Source organism: Corvus brachyrhynchos, unplaced genomic scaffold (assembly GCF_000691975.1).
Source record: "Corvus brachyrhynchos isolate BGI_N302 unplaced genomic scaffold, ASM69197v1 scaffold28, whole genome shotgun sequence".
Classification (NCBI taxonomy): domain Eukaryota; kingdom Metazoa; phylum Chordata; class Aves; order Passeriformes; family Corvidae; genus Corvus; species Corvus brachyrhynchos.
In genome coordinates this window covers 4,263,975-4,271,979 of record NW_008246058.1, presented here as the reverse complement: position 1 = coordinate 4,271,979, position 8,005 = coordinate 4,263,975, and the positions used below count along the sequence as shown (strand labels likewise).

The window sequence follows — 8,005 nt, the reverse complement described above, 5'->3', positions numbered from 1 at the left end:
ACAGGCACAAAATAGTAACAGGCTGACTAAGACTGAAGGGCCCTTAACTGCCACAAATCAACCCAACAACCTATGTGCTTGAATACATGGCCTTTTCCCCAGCTGAATAGCACTGAACCCAGTCAAAACTTACTTAGAATTGGAAACTGTCAGCATCTGGTTAAAGGATGACGATTCTGGTTGTCTATATAGATAATTCATGCAGTTTTATTTCAATGTAATTTACATCCCATTGTGTGTGCTTCACAGGATGGCATGAACTGTGAACACTTGTATTATTTATTGATACCATATGTTAATGCATAAAGGGATGTCCAAACAAAGACTAATGAGGGTCATAAAATATAAAAAAAATGTTGGTTAGAGAGGATTTTTGGCAACTTTCAAAAAGATTTTCTCATGCTTGAGGAAGGACTGAACTTGTCCCCCAGAAAAAAAAAAATCTAATATATGCAGAGGCACAAGGCATGTTACACTGCAAAATTTCCCCATAAAACACCGCTTGTATTGTGGTACTGCAATAATCTCCAGCAGATGAACAAGAAGATGCTGAAAATAAAAAAACAAGCTCCATCATAGGGAGTTCTCAAACCAAATGTGGTCGGGATTGATTTTAAATGTTTGTTTAGACTAAACAAGAAAAGTTTCCGTTTTCCTCTAAAAGCTCTCAAGGCAGTAAGGAATATTTAGCTCTCATTAAACATGCAGTGCAGTTTCTAAGCTTCATGGTGGCAGTCGTAACTGAAATAAAAACAAGGAGTTTTTGGAAATACTGAGCCATTCAAAATGCAAGTGCTGTGGAACGTTAGTCAATCCAAACCAATAAATGGTATAGATTCCATTCAGTATCCAAATTCACCAACTTAAAGACAGTTCAGCATTTGGATTTCAAAAGATGAAATTTTCATCACATATAAATTATGAAATAGGATTTCATTACAGGTGCTCTTGCGAGCTTTCTCTTGGTGACAGAGATGTTGATTACAAAAGAAGAGAGAAGGTCCAACTGTAGTCCCCTAAAACACTACTAAAATAATTCTTTATAGAAACTCAAACTTTAATCATAACTAATTTAAATTTCAAACTCTGAAAATTCTATTACAAATTCCTATTAATGGATGTTACTTTTATTGTCTTATAGCACCACCCGTTCTCTGTCTTACCTTCACATTCAAGCTGAACTCTGCAGTGATGTCTACATCCCACTCAGAGAGGCTCTCAGAAGAATAGTGTACTTTAATTTGGAGTTTGAGAATCATCCTGCACAAGCCATGGAAGGTGTCTGAGTTTAGAAATGGACTGTACAGCCAGCTCAGTTATGCTGGAGTCCTTTTTCTGGCCATAGAGCCTTCTAAGGAACCAGTTTTGTCTCTCCTGTCAGGCTGATTTGCAACTACAAGCAAGAGAACCAGGGAAGGACACGAAGCTGGGAGATGTGTTTGAACATTCAAGCTTCTGTGCTACTTCTGAACACTTGCTGCAGAAAATATCAGGAAGGCCTAGAATATGGCAAATCATGAAAATTAAAGCTACATTAAGATAAAATACTTCATTCATTCCATCATTAAAGTTTTCCTTGACATAAAATCCCTTGAGCTGAGAGCATAAACTTTTAAATAGGCAAGCCTTCTGCTGGATCAGATGGAAATCTTAACACACTCATCATATAACGCTGGAGCTTTTAATAATTTCCACGAGAACATCACAATTTAATACTGTGCCGGTTTGGACAAATTTGGAGGAAAAATATCCTCTGATAGAAGGCAGGTTACAACCAGCCTTCCCTCACCATGTTCGGGAAAAAAGAAACTTTCCTCAGAGGAAAGTGAAAGAGATAAAAACTATTTATTTAACAAACACACAGGAAAAGGATAATAATGCTAAATAATAAAACCTCTCACTGTGGAGAGAAACCTGGGAAAATTTCAGAGTCCTTCTGTAGATGGTCTCCCTCCTCCTCCTCGGAGCTGGGTCATGGTGGGCCCACCTCTGGGCCTCGGTGGAGAACTCTCCCGATGTGTTCTGATGTTGAAACAGTCCAAAAAAGAAGAAAGAAAAAAACCCCAAAGTCCCAGGAAAACAAAGTTCAACTCACCGTCTCCCTCCAGAGAAAAAGTAGCCGAAAGCTGGCTGAAGAGCAAGCAGGGTGCTTCCTCCCACTCCCGCCGCTGCAGAACGCAGAGGAGTCTGTGTATCTCTGTGTCCTTGAACAAACTGCTTTGAGAAGTTTGCTCAGTTTTTTTTTCCTCTCCCCCCTCTCAGGCTCAGTTTAAAGCCACAGAAAGGCACAAAATTAATTTCTGGGCATGGAGCAGCAATAGGGGATACACATCATAAAATCACCCCAAGATAGATACCAACCCAAATTATCTTAACTATCTGTTCCAAAGTCACAAAAGTGACAAGTGATATGACAGAGACTTTAGTTTCAGAAAATCAGGTCATTCTAAGGGCATATCAGGTTGGACACACAGAAATCAACATTTTTTTTCACCCTAGGAATGTTTCAAAAGCTGTAGTGTTTGTTTTAATCTGATCCATTTTCTCAGTGTAACCTTTTGCTTCTATATGTACTGAAAATACTGCTTAAAATTTTTTTTGCAATCAACTACTCACAGTAAACATCATGTCTTCTGTTTTCTAGTTAGCATAAAAATGAGTAAATTAGGGGAAAAAATCAGGAATTGATTCCTTCTGTGCTGCATCTCTCAACATCGTTTTTTTTTATCTAAAGAAATATTTGGTATATCTGTGGCAGGATGGTGAAACACTGATATTTCTGTTTAATCCACCCCTGTAAAAGAAGGGTAAACTACTTCAATTTCAGTATTTCAGTGGTAGGATTTGTTTGCTGTGAATAGCCTCACAAAGTTTGTAGCACATACCCAAAGCAATAGGTGGATGAATACGTATTACACATTTTGTAACTACACACACAGGCTTTGTCATACTCACCACAAATATAGGCATCATTTTTGAAACAAGTAATTGGATGAGCTGTCCAGCATTTTATCCTTGACTCCAATGTAAAATTATGATAACAGCAAGTAACCAAACTCTTCACTAGAAAAAGCAAACTTAGAGATAGAGTTCTGGAAAACTCCTAAAGTAAATCAAATATTAAACAAGTTTGTTGTGATTGCTTTAGCCTCTGTTGGATGAAAATTATTTTCATTTAATGTAATAAATTTGTAATACCAGAAGGGATTGCTGTGAGCTGGAATGTGAATTCCACACAGTTCACTGTAAACATGATCTGTTTTTAACTTAAACATCCTAATGACAAGTATTAGGGAAGCAAGATGTCAAGCAGGCATTACAATTCAATGCTCAGTTTCTCCCTTCCCATTCTCCACATATCAAAATACAAAAGAGGTTGCCTTTGCTGGAGCTTGAATGTGGAATCAGTACCAAGGAAATGAATGAGTGGTCAGGCACATTATCCAATAGACTTTATTACACAAAGTTCTGGTGTAAAGAAGGAAGATGCTCCACTGGTTACAACAGCAATTCATAATGCCGTGCAGCAGAACTTGGTGCTTGTTCTGCCTGACATTTCCTTAGCCACATCCCATAATACTGAAGGCCAGACTGAAAGGACGCTTGGGTGTAATGGCTGTAACACTGCTATGCCTGATTTTCAAGTACCCACCTGTGAGAATTCAATAATGCTGAGTCAGCCTTCAGGGACCAGAGGTCTCCTTTGTGAATGGCTACTTCCACCCAAAGTAGACCAGCACTCAGACTGGTTGGATGCAGCTCTGCAGATAGACAGAAAGTTTGGATAAGCTCTTTCAAAAGCATGCCAGAGAAAAAAGTATACATAAGGCAGATCCATGTATGGCTGTGGCCATATGTTATATGTGCACCAAGCATGTAACTTCTTACATTTCACTAAGGCCAACTTCAGACAAATCTGCTTCAACTTAAAAGATTTTGTCATCCAGTGGTTTAACAGTGAACATGGTGGTGATGCTGGGTGGATGGTTGGATTTGATGATCTTAAAGGTCCAACCTTAACAATTCTGTGATTATATGACATATGAGATGTTATACAACATAAGCAAAGACCTGTGTGGCTGATTGACTTTTTGCTTCAATATAAACTTGATTGGCATGGTAGTTCTGTAAGAGCCTCACAGAACCAGCTAGCAAAGGCATGGCACATAGTTATTGAATACAAATGTTTCTAGATTGTGTCCTCTTAACTTTATAATCACAGTTTAGATTTCCACAGGGTGCAGTGGGAGAAGTAGAAGACTGGCACTCACCAGAGTTTCCATTTTAACAGGGCTTACATCAGTGGGATCCCTCTCATCCTGAAGATTGTTACAAGGCATGTGAGACATCCAGGGTAATGGGGGTGGCAAATTAATTGACATTTTGCCAATGAAATATGATGTCTCCCATATTCTGTGGGTTACAATGGTCCTACACAAATTAGTGGTACACAAATACATAAATAAATATATGTGTTATCAATGGGTATGTCCAAGGAAATATTTTCCGTACTGATTTCAGAATGGTACCTTTCACATCTGCTAGTCATCTTACTTGGCAAGTCAAGGACAAGAAAATGCTAAAAAATTGCTGATAAGATCAGGGTTTGTAATAGTATTTATTTGATTCTAATAGTAACAATGTTAACTTTCCATATTGATATCTGCATGCATAAACATGCTTCCTACTTATTTCAGTTAGTTAATGTAGTGCTATAAGATACACTGAGGCACCAATGCTAGATACAGAAATCACGTAAAAGGCGTCTGATTTGGAGTGAATGGAAATCACTTCTCTCCTTCAAGAGAGTATAGAGAGTAACTTCTATTATGTAACTAGCTCAACAGCTACTCCAGGATCAGATCGACTAATTCTATAAATGCACTTTTTAATCTATGTCGATACATACACAAATAAAGCATGTTTAACAAGTGCATATGTTCAGAGACCTGGAAAATAACAATCTTGAGCAAATTTTGAATAGATCACTGAGCATGTCATAATGTCAGTTATGTTAAATGTCAACATGCTGGTTTCAGATATGGATTTGCAGACCTAGTGTTTCTGAAAATACAAAAAAAAAGTCAAGTCCTGGTATGTGCAGGCATGGTACGTACTAGATGAGATGAATTAGCTACCAGCTGCAAAGATTAAGGTGCAGCTTTGATATAGGCTTAGATGTCAGCAGCAGGGTATGGTGGGGACTTGCACACTTTAGGGTCATGGCTTACATCTGGGGAACAGAATCTCCAATAAAGAGTGAGCTCCTCCCTGCTCCTGTCCCAGTTTGAAAGAGATAGAAATGGAAGATCATTAGCATACAAAAGAGTCTTCAAACAAAATGCTGCCATCTTCAACTCTGAATTGCATGATTTGCTGTTCAAGTTGTGTTTGAGTAGCTGAGTTCTGCATATTAGGCACCTTACAATACAAATCATTTTACAAAAGCCATGACACTGGTCCAGTTTGTTACAGGTGGTGCATATTTGGCCACGTCCCATGCTTAATTCTGGAAGAATTTACAACAGATTAACTTATGATCTAAAAAAATAAAAACCAGTGATTTATGAACTGCTTCATTCAAACTTAATTGCAACCACTATGAAATACACCATGAATTAATTCAAACACAGCTGCACTTCTAATACCTGCTCTGTGCTTTCACACAACCGGTATGTGTAAGTGGGACAGCAAGAACGGATTTTCCCGATATGTGAAAGAAGGGCAATTCTTCCCACAGATCTTTCCAAAGTCAGTGAACCTGGAGGAGAGAGCACATGTGGGAAGAACAATTCAGTGAAAAGTTAGTGAGAAGAGTAAATGGAACAGTACTAAGTTCATTTTTGTACCAATACCAGCAACATCTTTGTATTCCTCCCACGTCACATGACCTTGCTTCCTCTGGGCATACACCTTCCTTTTTTGTCTTATTTCCAAGAGAAGATTCCCCTTCAGCCAAGCTGGTCTTCTGACTCATCTGCTTGACTTCCAGCATTTATGAATTGCCTGTTCCTGGGCCCTTAGGAGGTGCTGCTTAAAACGTGACCAGCATGGGTGGACCGCAGCACCTTCAAAAGTATTTTCCCAGGGGACCTTAGTCACTAGTTTCCTAGCAGCCTGAAGTCTGCTCTCCTCATGTTCAGGATTGAAGTATTGCTGGCACTTTTCCTCTTGTCAACTAAAATTTTAAACTCAATTGCTTTGTGGTCACCATGGCCAAGATGGCCACCAATCTCCTCTTTCACTCACAAGATCCTCTCTGGTAACAAGCAACAAATCCAGGAGCCCAACTTTCGTAGTCAGCTTTATCATTACCTGTGCAATGAAGCAATCATCAGGTTTTTCAGGAATCTTCTGGCCCTGTTTGTGCCAGCAGTATGGTGTTCCCAGTTAACATCTGGCAAGTTGAAGTCTCCCATAAGAGCATGGGCAGTTGATTTGGAGGTGTCCCTTAGCTCCTTGAAGAATAATTCATCAGTGTCATTGTCGTGGCTAGGTGATCCCTGGTAGACATGTCCCACTGCCTATCACTGGTCACACTGGTTTTCTCATGGTACAGATGGTGACCAGCTTCCAACCTTCTGTTCAACAGACTCTTGACTAGCTACTTGACAGGATTCCAAGTTCACCTGGCTCTCTACCACAGTGAAAGTTTGAGACTCTTGAGACTGTAGTGTCTGAGAACAACCTATCAATCTCTCACTCATTTTCTTGACTATTCTATTCACTTCCTTGTGTAGCTCCTTCACCTGGTGGCACAGCTCATTCTTTTAGAAAAACAATTTCACCGCCTCCACTGACTAAACACCCACACTGTTAAACATGTCTTGAGCAACTGTGACCATTCTAGCACCAACCTCCTATGACATTATAACTTTATCTAATGGACTGAGCAGCACATAATCAATACAAGGTTCTTCCCTAGTGTCATCACTGATAAATTGTGGTGAGGTCTCTCCTGTCTGTCTCCCTTTTTGTCCTGGGTATGTATGTCAAGGGTCATTAAAAAACCAGTTGAGTCAAATCTTAGCAAATGAGTAGCATATTGATATTCCATAAAGAACAGATGGGTGAAATATTTAAAATGTTAGATACTATTTATAATTTTTATTACACATCCACCATTACCCGACACTGTCTTTTTTAATAGTCCTAATTTATTCAGGCAAGGGACAAGCAGGGTTTACTTAGATACTCAGTTTGTCCCTACCACGTCTCCCCTAAAAACAATTTACTGAGTGTTAATTTCAAGTGACTTGCAAGAGAAAGGTAAATTAAATACCAACTTAACGGTAGGAAAATTTTTGTACGGCCACTGTGTACCTTAGCAGTGAATGCACACTTTCAGGAGTAGAGAGGCTGACGCTTTAAAATCTAAGTTTAGAGAGGTAGCTTATTTCTCTTACAAAGTATGAGTTGATTTCTACTCTGGAAACAGTTGGTTGTCAGGAATAAATATCTATCACTTCCCACTATTCCTAATTTTCAAGGGTATTGCTGCTTTTTTCATGGAGTTAAAGAGGACCTGACCTCTGTTGATCTCTGTGGTCCACTTTGAAGTGCATTGGTGGCCAGTTATTACTGTTTACATGCATTTATATGGTTTGAGGGCTAAAGGGAAAGTAAGTCCTTTTAATGCTAGGTGCTGTTCAAATAAAAATGAAGGGTGGTCCGAGGGAGAGCCTGCAGCCCAGGAATGGCATCAGAATCTGATGTTCTGTACAGTTCCTAAAAAGAGAAAATAAACTAATATTATTATAACAGTAGAACCATGCATATCTATTTTAGCTATTTACAGACTAATTTCAGCAACAGTGAAGGAAAAGTTTCAAAGGCAAAAAGGTCAGGTAGAAACCCTGCCATGGAGGAAAGCCTGTGTAAGTCATGTGCCAAATTTCTTTCTTATCTTCAAAATTTTTTCCCCACAGCTCTACAGGAGTCACATTGCTTCCCCAGGAGAACTGCCACATCTGAAGTGCAATGTTGATACTCTTTAGCACTTGAA

The 8,005-nt window shown here is 39.1% G+C and overlaps 1 long non-coding RNA gene across 1 annotated transcript; it reads right to left on the bottom strand.

The window, feature by feature from the left end:
• Nucleotides 1-2,300: 2,300 nt before the first annotated feature.
• On the bottom strand, nucleotides 2,301-7,722 carry LOC108449565. The gene is made up of 3 exons (XR_001865782.1): nucleotides 6,316-7,722; nucleotides 5,649-5,761; nucleotides 2,301-3,761 (listed from the first exon to the last, which is right to left on the bottom strand). It is a non-coding gene; the product is annotated as an uncharacterized LOC108449565 (long non-coding RNA).
• Between the last annotated feature and the right edge of the window lie 283 nt (nucleotides 7,723-8,005).